General features: G+C 43.5%; 1 protein-coding gene and 1 long non-coding RNA gene across 2 annotated transcripts in view; one reads left to right on the forward strand and one right to left on the reverse strand.

The window, feature by feature from the left end:
• DRD2 (dopamine receptor D2) overlaps window positions 1-23,508 on the reverse strand; it is a 64,603-nt gene that overhangs the window by 36,722 nt on the left and 4,373 nt on the right. The window lies entirely within an intron of this gene.
• On the forward strand, window positions 68-22,407 carry LOC122463578. Its single transcript, XR_006287058.1, has 2 exons — window positions 68-319; window positions 22,334-22,407. It is a non-coding gene; the product is annotated as an uncharacterized LOC122463578 (long non-coding RNA).

The following is a 23,508-nucleotide window of genomic DNA, read 5'->3' on the forward strand; positions in this document are numbered from 1 at the left end:
CTGCTGGGGGTGGGGTGGTCAGGTGTTCTCTATAAAGGGCTGAGACAAAAGGGCTACAAGAGGGAGATAAGCTGCTCTAGTAGGAGATTGAAGGGAAGGCTGGAGATGGTCTGGGCAGCACTGAGAGAGGTAAGGGGAAAAGCCAAGGTGGCTAGAGAAGCTGCTTTCATGAGCCTTTGTGGAGGCTTGGGCCTGATACTGAATCCAAACTGGGAAGGTTGAGAGACCCCGACTCACTCAGGGGAATCTGGGACAGTGGCTAGACTGAAGCCAGCCTGGCTCGGCAGTGCTGCAACAAGGCCTCTTTGCTTTCCTTAAGGTAAGACAAAGCCAAATTTGATTTATTAAATAAAGTAAGTGATCAAAATAGCAAAACATTTGCAAATATCAAGCTCACCTGTGAACAATGGGGTATTTTGTATTTCTCTGAGCTTTGTGTGCTTTGCTCATTCAGAGAACAATTTGTATGATAAACCTTGTAAATTTGTTGCGTATGGGTCCTTATTAGCTGATAATTCAAAAGGTGCTTGTCTGACAGTCCTATCAATGCAGCTTGATGGCTCTACAAATGTCTTCTTGAAAACTGTCAAAGTGTCACAAATTAATTAAATGTTAGCTTAAGTGACTCAGTGTGAAGAAGAGAAGAATCCATGCTAAATGCAGTAATATCACTGTTTCTATTCTCTCATTGCCCTTTGATAATGCAAAACTACCTTAAGAGAAGGCAGAAACTTGTGTGACATGCAGGGCTTTTTTTTAAAAAAAGCCCTCAACAAAATTCCCTAAATCTGTAAAACAATTCTCTGACAATGACTTACTGTTTGCAGGCATCCTCTCACTGCAGGCCTTCCGGTGACTTTAATGGGTTTTGGAACAGGCTCGGGAAGGCCACGCAGCCATTTGAGAATAGAATGTAGCCATTGACATTCAGGGCTAGTTTGTCATTTTTGGCACAACCTGAGCAATCCTGATGCCACTGCAGGATACACTAAGAGCAGAGCCCTAGGGAGCGTGACTCAAAGGTACAATTCCCTGCCTGCTCACTCAACGGGGAGTAACAATTTGCTGCTGGTACGCAGATGTTGCCTGCATGGGCTCAGACACTTTGTCTAGTGTGAATGTGGGTAGAGTCAAAGTTCCACCTGTTCCCTGTCATTTCCAGGGGGCAGAGTGGACAGTGCCTGCTTCCTACTATAGGCCTGGACCCAAGGTTTATGTATATTGTACAAGGGCGTTACTCTCCTTTGCTTGGGCATGTATTTAGCGAGACCTAGTCTAGCCCAGTGGTTCTGAAACTGAGGGTTGTGTCCCTCTTTTAATGGGGTCACCGGGGCTGGCGTTAGAGTTGCTAGGCCCGAAGACAAAGTCTGAGCCCTGCTGCCCAGGGTGGTGGGGCTCAGGCTTTGGCTTCGGGCCTGCGTGGCAAGGCTCAGGTTACTCCCCCTGCCTGCCCAGGGCTGCAGTCCTTGAGCTTTGGGTTCAGCCTCCCCCCAGGGCAGTTGGGTTTGGGTTTTAGCCCTTCTTCCTGGTGTCGTGTAGTAACTTGTGTCCCCAGAAGGGGGTTGCAGTGCAATGAAGCTTGAGAACTGCTGGTTCTAGCCCCATGACTTCCTAAAGAGCTAAAAGATTCTAATTTGCAAATATACTATAGGGTTCAGAGTAGCAGCCATGTTAGTCTGTATTCACAAAAAGAAAAGGAGTACTTGTGGCACCTTAGAGACTAACCAATTTATTTGAGCACAAGCTTTCGTGAGCTACAGCTCATGCATCCGATGAAGTGAGCTGTAGCTCATGAAAGCTTATGCTCAAATAAATTGGTTAGTCTCTAAGGTGCCACAAGTACTCCTTTTCTTTATACTATAGGGTGTAATTTGTGTCTCTTCATAAAAATCTACCCTTTCAAAGCAAAAGATATAAAAGTTACCCAAGTAATGATTTATTTTCATTTCCGTTCCTGGCCTGTTATGGAAGTTGGGAAAGAGAACAGATCAGCACTTGATTGCACACTGCCTCCCATGGTGTGATGGCCATGGTACCTTGAACATGACCTTTATTTTAATTTCAGAAAGGAATCATGAGAATGTGCTCTTGACTCCCAAGAAGGGAGGGAGATTTGCATTGTTCTTACTTTGAAAAGAGAAAATACTCCTCAGTGTCTCACAGAAAATCACACTGCTTTACGGTAAAGCACGATTGTTCATAAAATGGCCAGCGATAAGGAAGGGTTTGGCTAATCAGCCAGCCGAGTCACCACCTGGTTCATGTACAAGAACCCTCACAGTCCAGCTGAGGAGTGAGAGGAACCAAACTTGTTTAGCCTCTAAACTATCAATTTATTCTCATCTCACCTGCCTGCAGGTGGGAATTGAGGGCACTTTGATAAATGGGCTGAAAGGTTCTCTCTTGCTTTTCAGTGTGACTTCTGTAAGTGCCTCTGTGCCCTTTGCAAAAATTGTGTTTTTACAGCAATAATAATAATAAAAAGCAGCTCTTTATTTCAGGATTCCCTGGAGCATCATAGTTGGGGATCTATTTATTTAGCAGTGTAGAGTGACATCCATCACCCTGGAGCCTGGAGGCTTTACATGCATTAAAACAAAAAATATTGACTAGCTGTTCATTCGCTGAGTACTGGCCATGCTGTGCATGGAATGAGGCAGGGGTCTTGTGGAAAAACCAGTAGGTGATCATGTAACTAAGGACTTGTAACATAATGCACACATGAGGGGTAACTTAAGGGTGCATGGGCAACCTTAATACTGGCATTTCCTAACTTCTGAGGGCTTGATTTGTAAACTTAATAATGTCCTTAAAGTAGTTTGTCTCTATTTCTATAGGTTTCAGAGTAGCAGCCGTGTTAGTCTGTATTGGCAAAAAGAAAAGGAGGACTTGTGGCACCTTAGAGACTAACAAATTTATTTGAGCATAAGCTTTCGTGAGCTACAGCTCACTTCATCGGATGCATGCAGTCTATAGACACTATACCTGAATAGACACTGGAGGAATTCTTCCCCCAGACCTGAAGAGCTCTGTGTGACTCAAAAGCTTGTCTCTCATCAACAGAAGTGGGTCCAATAAAAGATATTACCTCATCTCTCTAATCAGGGGATTCTGACAGCATAATGTTAAGCATGGGAGTGATGACGTGTCCATTTTGAATCACTGACAAAAATTGCTATAAGGAACATTTTTTATTTTTATTGCTGATAGTCTTTCAACAGGACAAAGAAGCACTTTGACAAATGCACTGAAAGGTTTTCTAAGTTGCCTGCATTTCCTTTATGAAAGCAGTGAAATGACAGTAACTGCAGAACAAACTAAGTGCAGTTGGTTAGCCAGAGCACTTTGCTACAGGAGATGTTACAAGGGGAAAAAAACCAACAATCCAATTACAGCTCCGACCCTCTTTGTGCCTGGCAGCTCATCATTAACTTGGTGCCTGGGTTTGAATGGTATTGCCAACATCAGAGGCATCAAAATAATAAGATGGTTTAGTGGTTAAAGCAATGGACTGAGACTCAGGATTGGTCATGGCCAAAAAATTTCTGTTAAAACATTTTTAATGGAGAACTAAGTTTGTGTAACAATTTTTGTAGAAAGTGTCTACTTCCTTTGACATTTTTTATTTTTTTTCCCCCACCAGAAAACTGAAAACACACATTTTCATCTTAAAACAGATTTGTCCTCCCCCCCCACTTTTGAATTTTTTTGCCCCTACATTTATTGCTTTCTTGGTGTCTGAAAACAGAAAGGTTTCAGATTTTTTCAAAGCCTGGGCAATAGCCTCACAGTATTAATTGAGGCCTCTAGGTGCTACCGTCATACAAATCATCATCATGCTGTACAGTAGTGCAACTAATTGCCACAGACTTTTGCTGACCCAGTTTCCACCTTTGCTATATTTAATAGAGCCAGCCAATGTTTGACTATTGCTTTGAAAGCATTATACATAACTCGGCAATGTTATGTCCATGATACTGGAAATCAGAGTAGATAAGGCACATCTTCAGGATAGGTTTCAGAGTAACAGCCGTGTTAGTCTGTAGTCGCAAAAGGAAAAGGAGTACTTGTGGCACCTTAGAGACTAACCAATTTATTTGAGCATAAGCTTGCTCCACGAAAGCTTATGCTCAAATAAATTGGTTAGTCTCTAAGGTGCCACAAGTACTCCTTTTCCTTTTGCGACTACAGACTAACACGGCTGTTACTCTGAAACCTATTAGTATGCAAATAAGATGTATATTTGTCAGTTTCTGCTTCCTTTTGTCTCCTATGTTGGATTGGCTTTGGCTTGTCTGTATAAATGGGTTGGCTTGCACTCTTTGCAGGTGATTGAGTCTCAGAGGGGCTCACATATCTGGGTGCAATATCTGGGCGCATTGGCAAAGTGCTTTGCTAATAAACAGAGTGGTCTGACAAAATCAGTGAGTCTTGAATCTGACTTTGACAGGCTTTATGTTAAGGCAGCTCTCAAAGTTTATCAGAAACTGCCAGTTACATTAGAATCCCCCATTGGAGTTTTGGGCTACATCTTTTGTACATTGTTGATTAAACACCAAACAAGTAGAGACGCCAACTCCTACAATTTTGCTATACTCAGCAGCTCCCCATAAGCTCCTTGTAAATATTTAAGCAGTATATTTGATTACTGGGAAAGGCATAAGCTTAGCAGGTTAGCCCTGGAATGTGTAAGTTGCCCAGCCATTTGCTGCATGAACATTTTAGCACAGCAGGCCATGGTATTACACACATACTTCCAAATTGGCAGTGGCAGACAGAGCACCATATATGTGATGAATGTGTTTTCATGTATGAACATCCTAGAGCACAGAACAGTCCCTAGTAGTGCTGCATCTGAGGATGACTGAAGATCTGGCAGGGTTTATTTTTAATGCAGAAGACCACTCAGAACGGTTGTGTGTGGGAGTTAGTTGGTATCCCTTTAAATAGTTTGGAAGCCCTGTACAGGGCCTCTTTGTTTTCACTTGCTGTAGCCAACGGACCCCTGCCAGAGCTGCAGTGAATGCACCCAGGTAGGAGGACTTGTATATGTTAGTAAATGAGGTGGAAGCCATCTGTGTCTGTGGTTTCTGTATATTCCTAATGTTGAGTAGAGAGCGTCATTCAATGCCCCACCTTCAGCATCTCTGCAAATGTAGGACTTTCATCTCTGCTGGGCCTGTCTTTGCTAGTCTACAAACTTTCCAGCTAACTGATAACCCACCTGCATTCTTCTTTTCTTTAATAACCAAAGCCCTCTTCCTGGTTTAAAAAACTGGGTCTGTTGGCAATGCCAGTATTACTACTCTAATTAAATTTGTGGCAACCAAGCCTGCTGTCTCACTGGTAAATGTATATTGTTCACAGCAAAACATTTCATCTTCCGGGCAAGGTGCTAGCGAAAGTCTGAGTCATGAAACATTCATTAGGCAGAGACCTAGAGCTTCCCAGCCAGACAGAGGGCTGACCCCCTGATATCTCATTGGGCAACATGTAGCATGAAATCCAGGCAAAGGTCTCGTAAGATACAGGTGTACATTCTCACTCTTATCCAGATCTGCTCTGTGACTTGTCTTTGGCCTAGTAGGAGGCATTGCTGTTCTTGTCCACAAGCCCCTGTTTCTGTGGATGCTTATCTTTTTTTCTTTCCCATTTTGTCTTTCAAAATAACATACTTTTAAGACTGCTGTTGCGAATTTTAAAGAAAACCACCCGCTAAATCCCTAGATGGAACTCAGAGCAGACTGAGGAAGGGTAGGGAGAAGGATGTGCATTGCAGTGAACCAAAACCAAAGACTTTCACATAAATCATTGGAAAGTTCCACAAAACTCTCACAGCCAGTTGCGATTTTGTCAATAGGCAGCACATGAGTGAGGTACACCTGCTGGAATCCCACCCTTCCCCACAGAATAAGACAGCAGCTGTGTGGGATGCAGGGGGGCTAATCGCTATATACAGATGTTACTGACTCAAGCCTGCTCTCGGAGTTCAGTGTGGTGATTCTGGTTGATTATTCATGGCTTACTCAGCTGTGGGTCCAGCCACTGACCATCTGTTTGCTGGGAACGTTCAGTTGATAGGCCGTCTCAGTGACGCGGATCCAGAGTCCTACCCGAACATAAGCCATGGCAGAGGCTGCAGTTCTGTTCTCGGAACAGCCCTGCCTCCCTTTCCTAAGATGCTTCTCACGTGCAAGGTTAGCCAGCTGGCATGTTTCCTCTGACTGCTGACACCCAGATGCACCCACATTGTTAATGACTACAAGCCTCCCAGGACTCTTAGGGGAAGCTATTTAAAGATGGATTTACCTTGAAGGCATTTCTGCCTTGTCGAAGTAAATTCCTAAGCAATACTTACACACCGCAATACCGCCCTGAATCACACCGCCTGCCACCTCTGAAAATGCAGACTGGTGCACTAGCTGGGAGAGAGACTATTTTGGGGGCATTTGGAGAGGAAGGTTCCCCTCCCCCCCCCACACACACTTCTCTTCCTCCAGCAGCATTGTAAGAAATGTGATGTAAAGGGAGAACAGACTCTGGAGAAGCATCTGGGCTCTGACCTCCCAACCCCCAGGCGTCTAGCAGGGCCAAGAAGATGAGTGACACAGATATGTTTATTGCTTGAATAATTTGTGCTGTGAATTCCTGAAGCGCAGCATTAGCCTGAGAGGAGAGAATCTAATGGCTTCCCATCTATTTTCCCAGGGTGAGTATAAGGGCATAGTTTACAGGCCTTGATAAGGGAGAGGAGACAAGGTCAACAGGGGAATGAATGGAGGGGAGGAAGGACCCAGCCTTGAGTCAGGATCAGGTAAAGCACCCCCATGAGGATATCAGGGGTGCCACCAACTGTAAGAACAAGGTCTTGGGGGGCCAGTTCCTCACTGTCACTCCATATGCTTAAGTTCACCAGCTGAGGAGATGGCCCTCTGTGAGCCTAGGATAAATGTTAATGCACCAGTGCTGCGGTTGGGTGGGATCTTGGCATCTGCAATCTGGCTCAGCATTTGATATTTCAGTATTGGCAGGTAAAACACTAGCCAGGCATAGCCCTAGTTCCATAGTGAGCTTCAATAAACCAGTGGCTCACCAAGCACTGGGTAGTGGTGGGAGCAAAGAGCACAAAATCCAGGAGCTGTTTTGTTTAAGTGTGGGGAGCATGTAAACTTTAAACAGCTCTAAGCACTGACTGTATCTCTAAAGGAAGTTGTTTTCCCAGCCCCTTTTAACTACTTAAATCCATTTATTATTCATGTATTTGGTTTACTGCCTGCATCTATCATATTATTTCCATTACTACAGGATTTGGGCCCTCTGTCAGTCACAGGTACAAGTACAGGATATTTTAACTCCAAGGATCTCTGGCCCCTGGTACAGTAATATTGCTGCACGCCATTGGGGCTCTGCCTTGAGTCTAATTGAATATGCTCGCTAGAAAGCGTGCGCATGTTCCCCAGCTATGTTCTATGAAGCACCAAGCACTTACACCTGTAAATGCTCAGAACTGCTATTAAAACTGTGGTTTGGGCTTGGAACATCCTCCCCCCTCCCCGCCTCATGGGCCTTTGTGTCACTCCCTTTAACGATTCTTTTTGCTGGTGCCACAATATTTTCTACTCACAGCAGTTCATTTCTTGATAATTGCACTGTTCAGAGCTCGCTGCGTTAATTTGGTAACATGAATCACATCTTCCCGGTGGCAGTCTAGGGAGAGGTTAGGGCACAGAAAACCAGAGTGAGTAGAAACAGAACAGCGCTAATCTCCTCTCTGGAATCTCCTTGTGGGAGAGGGAGAAATTTCAAATCTCAAGAACCCCTGCAGGATGGGGAGATCAGACCCAATGGTTGGCAGTTGAACTGAGATGAAGTTAGTGTGGAAATAAGGTGTAAATTTTTAGCAGTGAGGCTAACTATTGGAACAATTTACTAGGGGTTATGGTGGATTCTCAATCACTGACAACTTAAAAATCAAGACTGGATTTTTTTTTCTTTTCCTAAAAGATCTGGTCTAGTTCAAGCAGGAATTAGTTTGGGGCAGGTCTCTGGCCTGTGTTGTACAGGAGGTCAGACTAGATGCTCACAACAGTCCCTTCTGGACTTGGAATCTGTGAATCTAAGACAACCATTTTTCCACCCCCTCCGCCCGCAAATGTAGTTTCCAGGACTTCCAAGATGACATCTTGTCCCAAGCCATAAATCACTTAAACCTGTATTTTAAACTCCACTTCCATTGAGGAAACCTGAGAAGTGCACGGAAAGTCCTTGCAGACTCGGAACAGCAGCTGTGGCTGTGTGAGTCACTTTCCCCTTCAGAGCAAGGTGACTTTTCTATGAGCCCACACCTGGGTGATCCATGAAATCCGCAGTTTTGGGTGTTAATCAATATAGTTTCCACCAGCAATTTTCCCTTTCAGATGAACAGCATGTCACTCACTACCCACCTGCCTTTCAGAAAGAGACAGAGATTTGGCTCCTGCCTGACAGCTGGAGGAGAGACACCTATTCATCTTTCTCTGAAAGAATATGTGGGGATGGGGGTGCTTCACTCGTTGAGCATAAGAAGGTGGGGATTAAGAACCTTCTTTTGCTGCAGCTCTCCTGAATCCAGTTGGCTCAAGGGGTGTGGCTACATTGTGGACAGACTTCCGCCTTCCAGCCTGGGTAGACTTGTGCTAGCAGGGCTCAGGCTATCATGCCACAAATCGCAGTGTGGATGGTGCAGCTTGGGTTCAAGCCCACCTGACCCCTCCCCTCCTAGGCTGGAGAGCTTGAACTGCAATGCCAGCAGTGAAGGGGTTAAGGAGAATCGATGAGCCCAGTTAGTCCCACCCCACTATACCTACAGCCAATGTTAAGCCTGGAGGGGGGAATAAAAGGAGTCAGTTGGATTCACTTCAGTTCAGGGCTGATTGGCCAGGAAGGACGGAGAGTTGTCTCCACCTGAGAAGAGCTTTGCTTGCTGAGTTAAGGAGAGACTGGCCTGCTAACCAGAGCAGCAGGAGGAGAAGTTAAACATCACTGGCTCCCTGGTGTCTGAATCGAGCTGGAAGAAAAGGGCAAGGACATCCCAGGGGAAGGCTGGTGGGAGGCCCAGTATTGAACTGGGTTTGCTTCTTGTTTTAGAACACTTTGGGTCTAAAGCTCTCCAACCATCTTCTCCCCCCCCCCGCCCCCCAAAAGAGGATGGGACTGAAGGGGCAATTAGCCAGTGAGCTGGAGTCTGCTTCAGTGGACACTGGACAGAGACTTCTTCCCCCACAGGGAAATCCAGGGTCGCAGCAGGGCACCTGGAAGGTCCACAAGAGGATACTGCCTCAGCCACCCCACTACAGATATTAGACTTCATGCTTCAGGGTTTAAAACAATCTCTAATCTTTAGAGACTGGGATGAAGCCGAATTGGGAGGGGGTGTGCAGATTATCCCACAGCTGCTACTGCTTCCTTTGAAACATCTGGTGCTGGCCACTATCCAAGATGGGATACTGATCTAGATGGGCAATTCCTGTGGGCTTATGTCCCATGTTGTCCAAAGATCCAGTTGTTCCTTCACACTATTGTACATTGCCCATGCACTGGATTCCACGTGACCAGAACTGAGCCATTAATTAAACTAATTTAACCTCCTTTTTTGTTTGAATTCTCCTTGAGCTATTTAAAGCATACTGGAATTTATTTGAGTTTATCCACTGAATTTCTGCAAATTTTTGATCTGTACTAGTTTTTTTTGGTGGTGGTTTTAATTCAAATATTTGACACTTTCCCCTCCCCCCCGCATCCCCCTCTGTTTATGCTAGTTTTGGAGCTGGTTGAAATGTTAAAGAATTATGTCCTCAAACCAGTTGGGGGTGAGAATGGGGGTGGGGGGATTTAAAGATTTTTTTTTAATTCCCCTTCCCTCACATTTTTTTTCTATCCGATCTTGTCTGTAGATTGTTCATTCTAAATATTTGATACCCAACATTTGAGCCACACTGCTTAATTTTGATGGGATACATAGTGTTGCTTCGGTTTCCCTGATTGGATAAGTGTCTTTTTTAGACTCAAGCTTCCATCTGTGTTTGTCCAGCAGCCAGCACAGTGTGTCCTGACTGTGACTTTCTCTGCTAGGTTCTGCCGTAATAAAAAATAATGAATCTTCAGATTTAGAAGTTCAAATATTTGCATCTCACTTATAACATCTGTTCATTTAAAATCTGATCGTTCTGTGAACATTCCCGCCAGGAAACTCATTTTCTAAAACTATTTGCCAAAGCAGCTAATTCAAGGGGGATGTGAAGCAAGTTAATGTTTGTTTGTGTGAATACGTGTGAAAATGTGTTGGAAGGTTTTTTCCCAGAACCCCACATGACTAATGTTTGCTGTGAAGCCTCTTTTAATAGATCCTTTCTGGTCTGATTTATGGAGTGTCAATCAACCAGAGATTTGTCTGCTTTAGGCTGGCTGCTAGCTCCTTGCATTTGAAACTAAAAGTAAACATTACATGACCCAGTGCTTTGTCTCTCAAGATGAGTGAGTAAAAATGCTGACATAGAGTAGGTACATAGCAATTCCCCCCCTCACCTCATGCAGATCTGTCAATGCTCTTCAGCCCTGATTTCTAATGTTCTTGGATAATCATTGTTCCCACTTAGCTCTGCCACTGCACCTTCATCCTGACTTGCAATGCCCTCATCCTGTTCTACACATGTCTAGCCATAGAAATGTAGGGCTGAAGGGACCTCAGAGGTCCTCATCAATGCGTCCATGCAGAGGCAGCACTGTGTGAGTAAACCTGTTATGTCAATAGACATATGTCGTTCTTCACCAGCTAAGATCTAGCTCGTTTGTCCTATGCAGTTCTCAGACTCTGCAGTCCTGCATTCTTGATTTGTAGCTCTCCATTAAAATTTCCAGCAGTTATCTGACCGGCCGCAGTTCAGGAGCGTGTCCTTATTCTCGAAGAAACACTTACACAGGTGCTGAACTCTAACTCTTGCTGAGTTCCTGCCATGGACTGCCTGGCCATAGTGCATCATGGGAGATGCAGAGACGAGGGGAGCTGAACTGCAGTTCTCAGGAGGCACCCTGGCAGCGTTTTCTTAACTGACATTTTGGAAGCTTTCGACCGAAAGATGAAACCATTTTTGTTTTGGGGAGGAATGTCAGGTTTTTGATGGCAAAACTGACATTTTCTGCAGAAGGAGGACACTCTTCCAGAAACATTTAGTTTGGTCAAAAACCCAATTCCCCCCCAAAAAGCTGTTTGGTTATCCTAGTGCACCAACATCTGGACATTCCTTCTGGGACAGGCTGTGGCCCTGCTGGGAGTGTGCACTGTCTGTCTAAGGTACTTCTCTGCCCCCTCACAGTCCTTAATGTATTTATCCTCTGAACTCCCCTCGGTGGTAGGGAAGGGTCTATTCCCCCATTCTACTGCTCAGAGACTTGCCCATGGTTGAACAGGAAGTTGGGGTAGAGCACAGATTTGTGCAAAATTCTAGGCTAGTGCTCAAACCCCTGGGCTGTTCTTCCTCTCTGCTCGCTTTATTCATGTCATGGAGGGGACCAGCCTAACCCATTCCACAGTGCATCTCTCTCATCCTGCTGTGGTACAAGAGAAGGCCTCTCCAGTAGAATTGACACCAGGCCTGCCTTTCCTCCCACTGAAGTCATTGTTTTGATCTGGCCCTTAAAGCATGTGAAGCAGAAATATATTTGAATCTCAGTCAGGCATTCAATAGACTGCTGCTTATAGTGAAACTGGCTGGAGAATGCCAGGGCACAGACTGCAAAAGGGAGCATAGAGTAGTCATTAGCAGGGTGCAGTGTTATATGGCATATCATAGCTCTTGCTATTGGGACCCATATTATTTAGTGTTGCCATTAGCAATCTGAGCCTGGTGTAAATTCAACAGAGATCCATTTCCTGGTGACATCCAACTGCAGACTGGGGAAAGAAAATGCACATGCAATGCAGTGCAAAAGTACAGAGCAATGAACTTGCACTCCCTTCCATTCTGCACCCTGGGAGAGATCTTCCCCATCTGAATGTACAGCAGGGAGGCAGCCTGTGAAGCAATGAGGCATCCAGGAGCTGAGTTACTGCAAGATGCAATGTGACAGGACGTGCCATGTTAGATCACGTAATTCCACAGAGCATGGCCTCTGTGTGACTCATCAAGGCTGCAACAAAACACGCATTAAGAAAGTGAATCGAGAAGGCAGAGAGCTTCCCACCCGTCCACCCTGGCCCCCATGCCCACAATATTCCTGGGTCAGTAGCAGTCTACTGACTATTCCTCTGGCTTACTTCACAACTGTGTTCTGAGGGCCATTGGTTATGAGAGCACATCCAGTTGATAGCAGGGGAAGAAAAGCATCTGGGAGCTAATCCAGCCACTGTTTTTAGAACAGGATTTTCCAAGAAGACCCAGGTACTTAGGCACCCAACTTTCATTGACTTCCAAGGGGACTTGGGCACCGCATTGTTTTAGGCTCTTTGAAAATGCTAGCCTTGAACTCCCTATTCCATGTACTGGGAGTGTAAAATTGGACTCTTGTTCCTTAGAATCCATCTGCTCCTGCTGCTCATTCCCCATTCAGACTCATCACCCTTTGTGGGTGACATGATAGTTCTCTCCAGCGTAACCACTCCCCATCACCTGCTGCTTGTTAGGGTGGCACAAATAAATACAACAGAAGAGCCCTGCTATAAACTGCTGGTTTTCTACCAGTACTTCCAAGTGGCTGCAAACACACCTTACCTCCTCCCAAGCTAAGATGGAGTGAGAGCTCTGCAGTGTCTGCTATCTTGTGGCTGTCCCATTCAGCGCTTCCGTCTCCCAGGTGACTGCATCAACTCTCAGGCTGGCTCATTAGGATCTGGAAGTCCAATTACAGCACCTGTGCAGACTGTAACCTAACAACAGAGTCTGTTTCCAGGGTCCCAGCCTATTGTCTACAGCCCCCAGGCAGCACAGAGCAAACTGCTTCAGGCTGATACTTCCACAGGGAAAGTAGACTCTTGTGAATCTGAAAACTACCTGGCCTTTCAGAGCAAAGGCTTTTTGTAATCAGATGTGTCACAGTGACCCTCATCTTCACAAGATCACACAGGCAGTGCTTTTTAATCTGGACTGGAAGTTAACAGAGGCAACATTTTTCCATCAATCCCATTTGCTCTAATCATTCGGGGCAAAATCCTGCTGTCAGTGATGCTGGGGTGGAAATTGGACCTGTCTGGAAAATGAGAACAAGGATTTATCCTAAAGGTCTCAAACACTGAAAGTCAAATGGAAGTAATGCTGAGGCTAAAAAGCCACCGTAATACTCTGTTTTACCTGAGCAGAGCAGAAACATGAAATGGGGCTGTCTTGTATTGCATGCTATCAGCCCAATCCTTAATACAAGCAAAATGCCCAGTGAGCACTATTCCATCTACTGTGTGCTGAGTAATGACAGGAAAGGACTCCATGCTTGGAAAACTTAAACTGGCTTTTGATAAAGAGAACTATTTGTACAGTGCAGCAACTGCAGCTCCCCGTGGAGCAATGTGCATGCAGACTGATGCCTGGTGCCTCCTCCAAACTCTTACACGATCTGGCTCTCCGTGGAACAAGCTCAACGGTATCTAAAAACCATTCCGTAAGCCAGATAAAAGCCTTGAGGCAGACTAACAATCAGTCTCCATAAGTGCATCCGTTCAGACAAAGAGTGACTCCATCCATTGTCTAAACCTCAGAATCAAACCACAGTCGATACACTGCCCTTCCACGAGGTATTTCTCCACTTCCTTGCATCCTGGCACTTCCACCTTTCAGTTGGTACTAGAAGCTGAAATACTGGATGTTCTTGCTGTATTTTTCTCCTGGAGCTCTTACTAGAAAGCCTGCTCTTGTAAGATTTCCAGACCCTGGAGATTTGGAGAAGAATCTGACATGATCCTTCTCTGTTTTGGGCCATCAGCTAATTTTTCCCTTAAAGATGATTGGACACTTTAAAGAATTTTAGGAAACATCCTCCTTAGACAGCTTTGCTCTGCCATGTTTCCATTAGATTTCTTGACTCCTGGGGTTTGTTTTAATTTTGGGGGCCTATATGTGGAAACAGGTAATCTGATTGGCTACTTATTGCCCACAGATCCCTCTGACATCCCAGTTATTATGGGGATAAATGTAAATAACTAGTTATCCTTTATGGATGATTTAAGGTGAAGTTGGCTCAAGTTCTGACCTTTTGGGACTGACTTCAGCATGTAGGTAATGTTTGCACCAGAGGCACCAATACATGCCAGAAAGGGAAATAGCCAATCTCATTTGCAGGTCTGACACATCTCTAGGATGGATAAAGAGCCAGTGCAAACATTTTGGATGGAACAGAGCCTGCCAGGCTGGAAGGCAAAAGATTAACTAGTTATGGAAATAATGCCTTCCTCCTTGCTAGTGGGTGATAGGTCAGAAAACACTGGGACAAATTCTCTGCAGGTGTAACTGTGCAGAAACCCATTGAAGTGAAGGGAGCTGCACCCAGTCACACCCACAGAGATTATGGCCCACAAATTGGCCCAGACAATAGAAGTACACCAATCATTTGCAATCAGGACAGGTGAAATCCAGCTGTTAACAACTCACTATCAGTTGCTGAAGGCCATGTTGTCTAAATCAGACTAAGGCCAGGTCTACACTACAGACCTGTATTGGTATAATTATATTGCTCAGGGGTGTGAAAAATCCACACCCCTGAATGATATATTTACACCGACTTGGCCCCCTGTATAGACAGCACTCTGTGAATGGGAGAGCTTCTCCCATCAATATAGCTACCACCATTTGGGTAAGTGGATAAACTATGCTGATGGGGAGTAGCTCCCTGGACAACGTCAATGTCCAGGATTTTTGCAGAGCAGATGCTGCAGCTCAGAGAGAGCTCCAATTGGTCCATTCCCTTGCATCTGCAGCTGCTGGATCCTGCCGGCACTGGTAAGGGGGGCCCTCAAGGAGGTGCTGACTGACTGGCGCTGGGTCCTGGGCTCAGCCACCCTGCCACTCTGACAAGGATCGACACTGCCCCCTACCTCCAGTGAGTACCCCTGCTGCAGGTACATCCCTCCCCAGTGCCCCTTCCCCCAACTGTAAACCTCCCCTCCCCAATACCTCCTCTGGCAGTGTCCTCTTTTGGGGAACCTGTAATGTGGTAACCCTACTCTCAGTGCAGGAGTGTGTTCGCTTAAGCACCACAGCAGCAGAGGTGTGCTGATGCAGCATTCTAAGTGTAGACCTGCTCTGTAGACAGAATGGAATAGCAACGTGGGTGGAGGGAAGTAGTAAGAGATTTCTAGTTATGCTTTATAACCTAGACTAGTGGATGTATTTGGTTTCACCTAACCTGTAGGAAAGGGTCTGTTAAATGAAAGGGGGAAAGATTTACTCAAACCAAATAACTTAAGCTCTCAGAAACCATGTCTCCTGTAACTCATTCATTTGGGATCAGCTACTGTGGGTTTTGTGATGTGCATGAAAATGGCGGTTGGGAGAGAAGTGAACCAAACGGAGTTTTCTGAGCATGTGATTCAGTTTGCCTTTGGGTTTCGTTCTTCTTTGAGTGGAGCCCTATGGCATGAGAGAGTAGGGAGCTTTGAAAATAGAAATTCCTGGTGGTCTGAGAAAAATGTCGAGAGGAGTGGCTTGCAGCAAGCATGTGACAGAGCAATGCCGGGCAATCATCCTCCGTGCATAATCCATTGCGATTGCTACATCTATAAACTTTCTGTTCTTCCTTAACTGCTAGTCCCAGCAAAGCTGGTTGCTGTCCATTTGTCCGTCTGTTTCCTTTCCTATCCCAAACTATCTGAGATCTCAGTCACACTAATTGCTTATCCTTTCTCTTGTCTTGATTTGCATTCTGCTTTGTGAGATTAAGCAGCAATTAGAGGAGATGGGTGTTTGGGCAAGTTCTCCTAGAAAAGGGTAACTACAGAGAAATGCTCCTGCCCATGTGGAGATCAGGGTGACCTCAAATACAGACAGAATTTAGGCTTGTGTGAATCCAGGCACTCGCTGTGGTGATTGTACAGGGCAGCAAGTAGCCCAAAATGACAGGCTGGTAGGAACTCCCCATTTTGAGAACCATGGCGGACACCCTAGCAATACTGTTTGCTCCCTGTTTCCTTGAAATATCTGTTGCTTCTCCCCTTACTGCAAATCACGTAATGCCAGCAATACTGACAAAGCCCTTAGACACAGGAAAGGTTATTCCAGCCATATGTGTTCAAATAAAGTTCAATTTGTCAATGCCTTGCAAAGCAGATCAGCTTCAAAGCACAGGAGTTATGCCACAGCACTGAAGAGCCATTAGAAGTAATGGCTGGGTCATGGGTCATTGCTACTGTAGCAATAGACCCAGCTAACTGTATTGGGATGAACTTGACCTTGTGTAGAGGGGCAGAAAACAGTTGGTTTAAGTCTGATTTAAATGCTGCCCAGGCCTTGTGCTGATCTTCTCCACAGGGGTGAATGAACACTTGGTCTGTTGGACTGCTAAGGTTTTGTTTTAAAGTTTAAAAAAAGCTCTATGCAGATTTACTGGAATCCAAATGCAAAGAAGTAAGAAATGTACACATGCCAAACTCTGTGAAATGTCTGTCAATTCGTTACTAGGGTTGACATTGCCGTGGCTCCTGGGACGTCACTGTGCTAGGTGCTATGTAAAAGCATAAAAGATAGTCCCTGCTCCCAAGAGCTTACAGTCTCAATCAGAGGTGCCCAGCTTATGGCCCACAGGCCATACACGGCCCACCAGAGCATTTCATAGGGCCCACAGCCTACTTCAACACAGTAGACTAATGGCAGATCCATTAGCGCTTTGTTGGGTTTACATCATTTTAGTTTAGCTGTGTTTACTGGCTTTTTCCTGTGTTCTGTAATCCTAATGCACATTTTATGCACTGTTTTCTCTCTTTGTTTTTAAATAGACTGTTTTATTTCTAAATACATAAAAACAGTATCTGTTTGGCCCACATAAGGTTGTGCTTGGGTTTATGTGGCCCTCCTGTGTAATAAGGTTGGACACCACTGGTCTAAATAGACAAAACAGCAGATCAACATTAAAGTGGCGAACAGGACTCTGGTGTCCTGAAGTCCCATCCAGTGCAGTCTCCGTGAACTCTGCAGTTATCACTGGTAGTGAGTTGAATATTTCACAAACAATGATTTATGAACACTTTTTTTTTTTTAAACTCACTGAATTTGGCTCACATGAGGTCATATTTAGATGCTTGCCAGGCATTTTTTTAAATGTCCACATATCCTGGAAGCTGTACAAGTTATAGCACAAAATATGTCATGACAGCTCACTATTACATATTTGTTCTTCTATTCTAAAACTTTCACTCATCCTATCAGGGAGCAGAAAGAATGCTCTGTGATGCCGGTGACCTGTCACAAGACGGATAGCGAATGCTGAATGTCTGAAGCAAACAGTTGTAAACAAACCCTAGGCTGAAAACTATTAATTTTGATGATTATGGGATGGTGTGTGTTTGTTTTACAAATACTGTATAGGCTCAGTTCAGGGATGACTTGATAACCGCCAAAAAGGCTACATTAATCAGGGCTGAGCCAAGGCTCAGAGATCGGAGATTCCTCTGACTTCCATGGGCATTGCATCAGACCCTATTTCTCCACCCACTTTCAGTAGTGGCAATCAGGAGTTACTCCAATCGCCTCCGTACAATTACATTGGTGTAAACCCACTGTCAGTGAGAGGCTCACTAGACTCCAAAAATATTATGACCTAGCAGATAGAGTCCTAGACTGAGCACTAGGAGTGTCGGGTTCTAATCCTTACTGTGACCTAGGGACAAGTCAATTTATCCCTCTTTCTGTTTCCTTTGTCTGTCAGGCCTATTTAGAGTTATAAGCTCTTAAAGGCAGGGACTGTCTCATAGTATGTGTTACAATGGGGCCTGATCTCAGTTAGGGGCTACCATAATAATGATATCCGTAATGAATATTATTTATAACTAATAGTTGGGACTGGCTCTAGTTATAAAATATGTATTATTCCCTTATCCATTTTATTACAAAAACTCATTAACAGAGCTCTATATATTCATGAATGTTTCCATCCCATTATGTTTGGGAGCATATAATCTTTCAGATTCAAATGCCATAAAGACCCAGTAATGTTTTTAATTATTGAATGCTGCGTATGAGTAATTTGGGGGGGGAATAAGGCAGAAATGAACCACTGATGCCCTGACCATGCTGTCTTCGTTGGCTGTTTTTATTCATCCTCATAAATAAGGAATAAACGTGGCCCAGTTTGCTATTTGCTGAGGGTGACTCCAGCGTCGAAGCCCAAACCTAAGCATGGGGGGGGACACTGGTGAACTGCTAAGCTTCAAGCAGGAGACCTTTATGTTCCTTCAGAGCTGATGAACGTGTGCTTACCACACTGCTTTAATCTAATCTACTTTCTCCTCTTCACACACCTTATTATACTCCTGGTTCCCTGCATCTTCCCGTTGGAACTCAGTCCTGACAAATAAACATGATATGGCAGATACTAAGATTTGATTTTTGCAGTGAAATACATCTGGTGGCTGCAGGAACTGTCTCATGATCTTCTAAATTTACATACAGCTATTTAACACTGTAAAAATACCGGTGAGTTTCCTCTCGAGTGCAACGCTTCCTTGGTCTGGAAAATGTTTAAACAAAGGTTTATAGTGGGAGGGCAAAAAAGTCTTTGACAAATTTAGACAATGAGCCAGATTCCCCATTTGGTGTAAATCTGCCTAGCTCCATTAACTCCACTGGACTATTCAGCCCTTGGTGTCTTTGAGACCTCCAGTAATGGGGTCAGTTGTGGATACTTATCCCACTAATATCTGGAGTGAGTCTCCATACAATGTCATATGTAGCACCAAAATGATACAAGGTGGGAGTAACTTGGACTTACTTGACCTAAAGGTTAAAGTCTTTATGTGATTAACCAAACGGTCAAAGTTCCCCACGTATCTTGTTTAGCTGCCATGGTTCACAGGCTCCAGACTGATTTTGTGTGAGCACATCAGTTATGCTCCCCTCAAGCCTTTCTATTTGTTTTGGCCCCAGGGGCTTTTCATATATATATAATTTGTTCTGATGAAGCTTGGGACATCTGTCCAATGTCACATTGCAGAGATGGATATCCTAAAAGCAAGTAAAGCTACCACTCGTTCATTTAATGAAGGTAACAAGGACAGGACTGGAGCTTGGCAATGTCCATTGATTGTGCTGTGGGTAATACTCAATAGTTTTGTTTGAATCAGTGAAGCAATTGGAGAATGACATTCTTCTCTACATCTGTATGTGTAGAATCTTAATTGGCAGTGGGAAGAGCTGCCTGCAGATAAGTAAACAATATCTCCAGGATACAGAGAATAAGGAATTCACAGATAAATGAAAGCCCCACACGTGCAAATGCTCTTTCACCCATAATGATTACTCATCAGTGTGGCATGGGCTACATTTTTTTTCCACAATCTTGCAAGTGGAAATGGGCAGTGTTGTTGTATTCTAAAAAATGTTTTGCTTTTTCCTGCAGAAAATGATGGAAACCAAAAATCTTCAGCAGAAAATTCTTGACTTTTTGGTAACAGGTTGGAAACCAGAAAACCAATTATTCCAGGGATGAAAACTGAAAAATGTCACCCCAAAACTGCCAAAGAGCAAAGAGTTTGAAACTTTTTTGGGGAAGGGGGTCTCAGTTTTCTGATGAAATATGAAAATTTTTGAGGGAAGCAGAAACTTTCCTTGAAAATTTTCATTTAGCCAAAAGCCAGTTTTCCATGGGGAGAAAATGTTTTGACAGAAAATTTCAAACAGCCTGAGTAGTTGCAACACTTCAGGAACAACATTATGATCAAGAGTTTGAAAACTGCCTTTGGAAATAAGAGACTCTTCTAACATCCCAGATGTGCCCCATAGGGATGTGTCCTTCTTTGACAAGGACAGTCAAATCCTCTTAATTGGCACACATCCTGCTGGAAACAGACATTCCAAATGAACAATCATTGCGACTCTCGGGGGCTGCTTTACACTCAGCAATTTAAAACAATTTGTGAAATTGGAGAAATATAAAAAGGATAGACTATGAAGCAATCTTTTAAAGAACATGACAGTGAAGTGAAGAAAAGCTCATTTAGCAACCATCCAGAGCTGGGAAAATACCTGATGTGAATGAAACCTACAAAGCTTGGGCCAGATCCTCATCTCGTTTAAAAGGGGCCAATCTTTATTGAAGTCAGTGCAACTACACTGATTTACACTTGCTGAGGATCTGGCCACACATCTCTAAGGGCTTAGTCCAACATTCAGTGAAGCCAAGGGGAATCTTTCCATTAAATAACTTTCTCTACTAGTTACACCTATCCACATGCTAGCATTACCACAACAAATAGTTTTAAAATACTATTTTAAAACTATTTTGTGAGCCTTTGGATCACAGACAGTGTTTTTACTCAAGTCTTCACAGCAGCTAGGACAATGGGTACTTAATAGTTGACTGGTGCCCCTCTGTGCAACTGTAAATACTACTGCTTTGAGAAATTGTTGGTTGTTCGCATTGCAATAGGGCCTAAGCACTTCAGTCTTGGACCAGGACCCCATGGTGCTAGGTACTTTACAAACACAGAACAAAATAATAATCATAATACTAATTTGCAGAACTCTTCCTTAACGTAGGGATTTTGGTGTTGACTTTTTGATTTCCTTAATTAAAAAGCTTTAATTATTCCTATCCATATGTAATTCAGAAACTTTAAATAAGGTGCTTACACATTCATTTGGTGTCATTGTGAGCTGAAGTATCTGTTCAGTTGCGAACACATTTTGCAAGCTTCCTTAACCCCAGGGAGAATACAAATGATTCAGCTGGATGCTTGTATCCTAGGAAAAAGTGACTTTTGCTGTTTAACAGCATGACTCTGATTTTAAATGGGGGACAGGAATGGTGCCCTTACCACTGTTTCTTTAAATTTAACCATAATTTTCATAAGCCAACATTTTCAAGCTTCAGAGTAACAGCCATGTTAGTCTCTATTCGCAAATAGAAAAGGAGTACTTGTGGCACCTTAGAGACTAACCGATGCATCCGATGAAGTGAGCTGTAGCTCACAAAAGCTTATGCTCAAATAAATTGGTTAGTCTCTAAGGTGCCACAAGTACTCCCTTTCTATTTTCAGGCTTGGATGTCTAAAATTAGGCTCCTAATCCTACATTTAGGCACCCAAATAAATGGCCTAGGACATCTGTAGCTCCCACTAATAGCAATGAGATTTGTGAGAACTCATTACTTCTCAAAACTGGGTCACTTTTATTTAGGCCCCTAAATAGGGAGTGAGGGATCCAGGTCTGAGAACGTCAGAAAAAGTGGTCAAGGCACTAATCTAGGACATGGGACACCTAGTTTGAGTTCCCTGCTCCACTACAGGTTTTCTGTGTGTCCTTGGGTAAGTTACTTGCCCTCTCTGTGCCCCAGTTTCCTATCTTTACAATGGGAATAACAGTACTTCACCACAATAAGTACCTTAAAGACTTGCAGTGCTCAGATACTGCAGTAATAGAGGCCAGATGAGTTCTCAAGATAAATAGAATCTTAAATTGATAAATTCTGATAAGGAATCCCATGTATTTTTGGGGTGAATAACCAGTGCACAATGGTAATTTAGATGGTGTGATATGAGTTAGTAAATGTGACTTGAGTTACTCTAGATCTCAGTTCTAGCATTCAAGGGAATGTGAACACATTAACACTACTTAGTTAAGAATTCCATTTTGTAACACTGACAGATGCACTGCAACCTCTCTGTATAATTTATTTTGATTACACATCCATGGTATTAGCACTTAGTCTCTCGAAATGTGTATTTTATTTTACTGCATATCTTTCAATGAAAAATACTTCCAACATTTGAAACCAGTAAAGCAGCAGTATTTGCAATTGTAGGACTGAGGTTTGGGATAAATGAAACCACACACAACCGATAAGGAGCTATGAATCAAAATTAATTTTGGTTACAAAGCCCAGGCACACTCAATGCATTTCACTTATTCAGCTAATTTTGGACTGCATCCTGATAAGCTGTCATGAAACAGTTTTTTTACACAGATTCAGCAGGTTAATTTACAGCCACTGGGAACTTAAAATGTGACTCAAGTCATGATTACTCTGGACTACCTATAGGGCTTAACATTGTGTCTTATTGACTGGCTTTGTTGCTGCTTTTTTTTTTCTTTGTCCAATACTGCATAACACACAGCTGCATTTACATTTTCTGAATGGACTAATCATGTCTCTTTTGATAAAGAACATGCTGCCACCCACATGGAAAGCATCAGAGAAGAGTAAACCAGAAATAAAACCATTCCAGGGGGATGGAGAGAAATACCCACGAAGATAATTGTGAGGTATGTACAAGCAGATAAGTAACAGATCACTCAGGCACATCTTCAAAGAAATAATGAAGCTAAAAATATGTACATGAGGGACAGCAAGAGGAAAACATGACTGATGTGGAACAATTGAAAGAGGAGTTAATACTTATTAGCAACCATTTTAGATTGAATATTGGTTGGTTTTGTAACAGCGTAAGGAGTGATGCCTTTGATAACTTAAACAGTTGCCTTCTCCTTTAGAATCTAGTTAGCAGCATGCTGGAGAGTCAAATTAATCAAGCTTATTTGTGTGTTACTGAAGAATTAGCCAGAACAACTGTGGATGCTAAAAGCTTTTCCATGTAAGTTTCAGTGCATGGGAGAATCAGACCCCAGTCAAATCTCTCCAGTGCAGCTCCTAATTCTCCAAACTTTGTCTTGAATTTGTTTAGAATCCAATGTACTGCTTCCCTTCCCTTAGCCTGTCATCTTAAACTTGTTTAAATGTCTGTTGCACAAAAAGTGAGACACTGATATCCCTTACAGATTTTGCAACACTAATAAGAAATCAATGCACAGGAGCTGAAATTCACCCCTGTTCAGAGGGCCAATACAAGGTCAATGCACATTTCAGTCCCACTCCTACCTATAGGATAGTGCATAGAAAACTACTCATGCATTTGATGTTATGTGCATGCTTAAATGCTTTGCTATATCAGGGCCCAAGTAAGCAGTGTTCATCCACTAAGTTTAAAATGACAAGGTAGCTTAGGTGAAGAGATGGGTCAGAGAAGGGTAGATTTAGCATTAGCTTGTGCAGGATAAAGCAAGAACGTGCTTTGGCAGCTATGCTGTACCAGGAAGCAAGGAGATCAGGCTTATATGTGCTAGTCTCTGTTTCTGCAAAGTTTGTAAATAGGTTCCCATGTAGCTTAATATTCTAGTCTCTGTTCTGGAGATTTTTTTTCCCATAACTGGATGTTCTCTGTGTTGTGGAACCAACTATTTATTTCAAGTTGGCTACAGTAAAGAGTTCCTATTAACACTTTTGGATGCCAGTGGTAGAGACTGAGGAAGCTTTGACATAAGTCAATCCATATCTGGGTGT

The sequence above is a fragment of the Chelonia mydas genome, chromosome 22 (genome assembly GCF_015237465.2).
Source record: "Chelonia mydas isolate rCheMyd1 chromosome 22, rCheMyd1.pri.v2, whole genome shotgun sequence".
Lineage (NCBI taxonomy): Eukaryota > Metazoa > Chordata > Testudines > Cheloniidae > Chelonia > Chelonia mydas.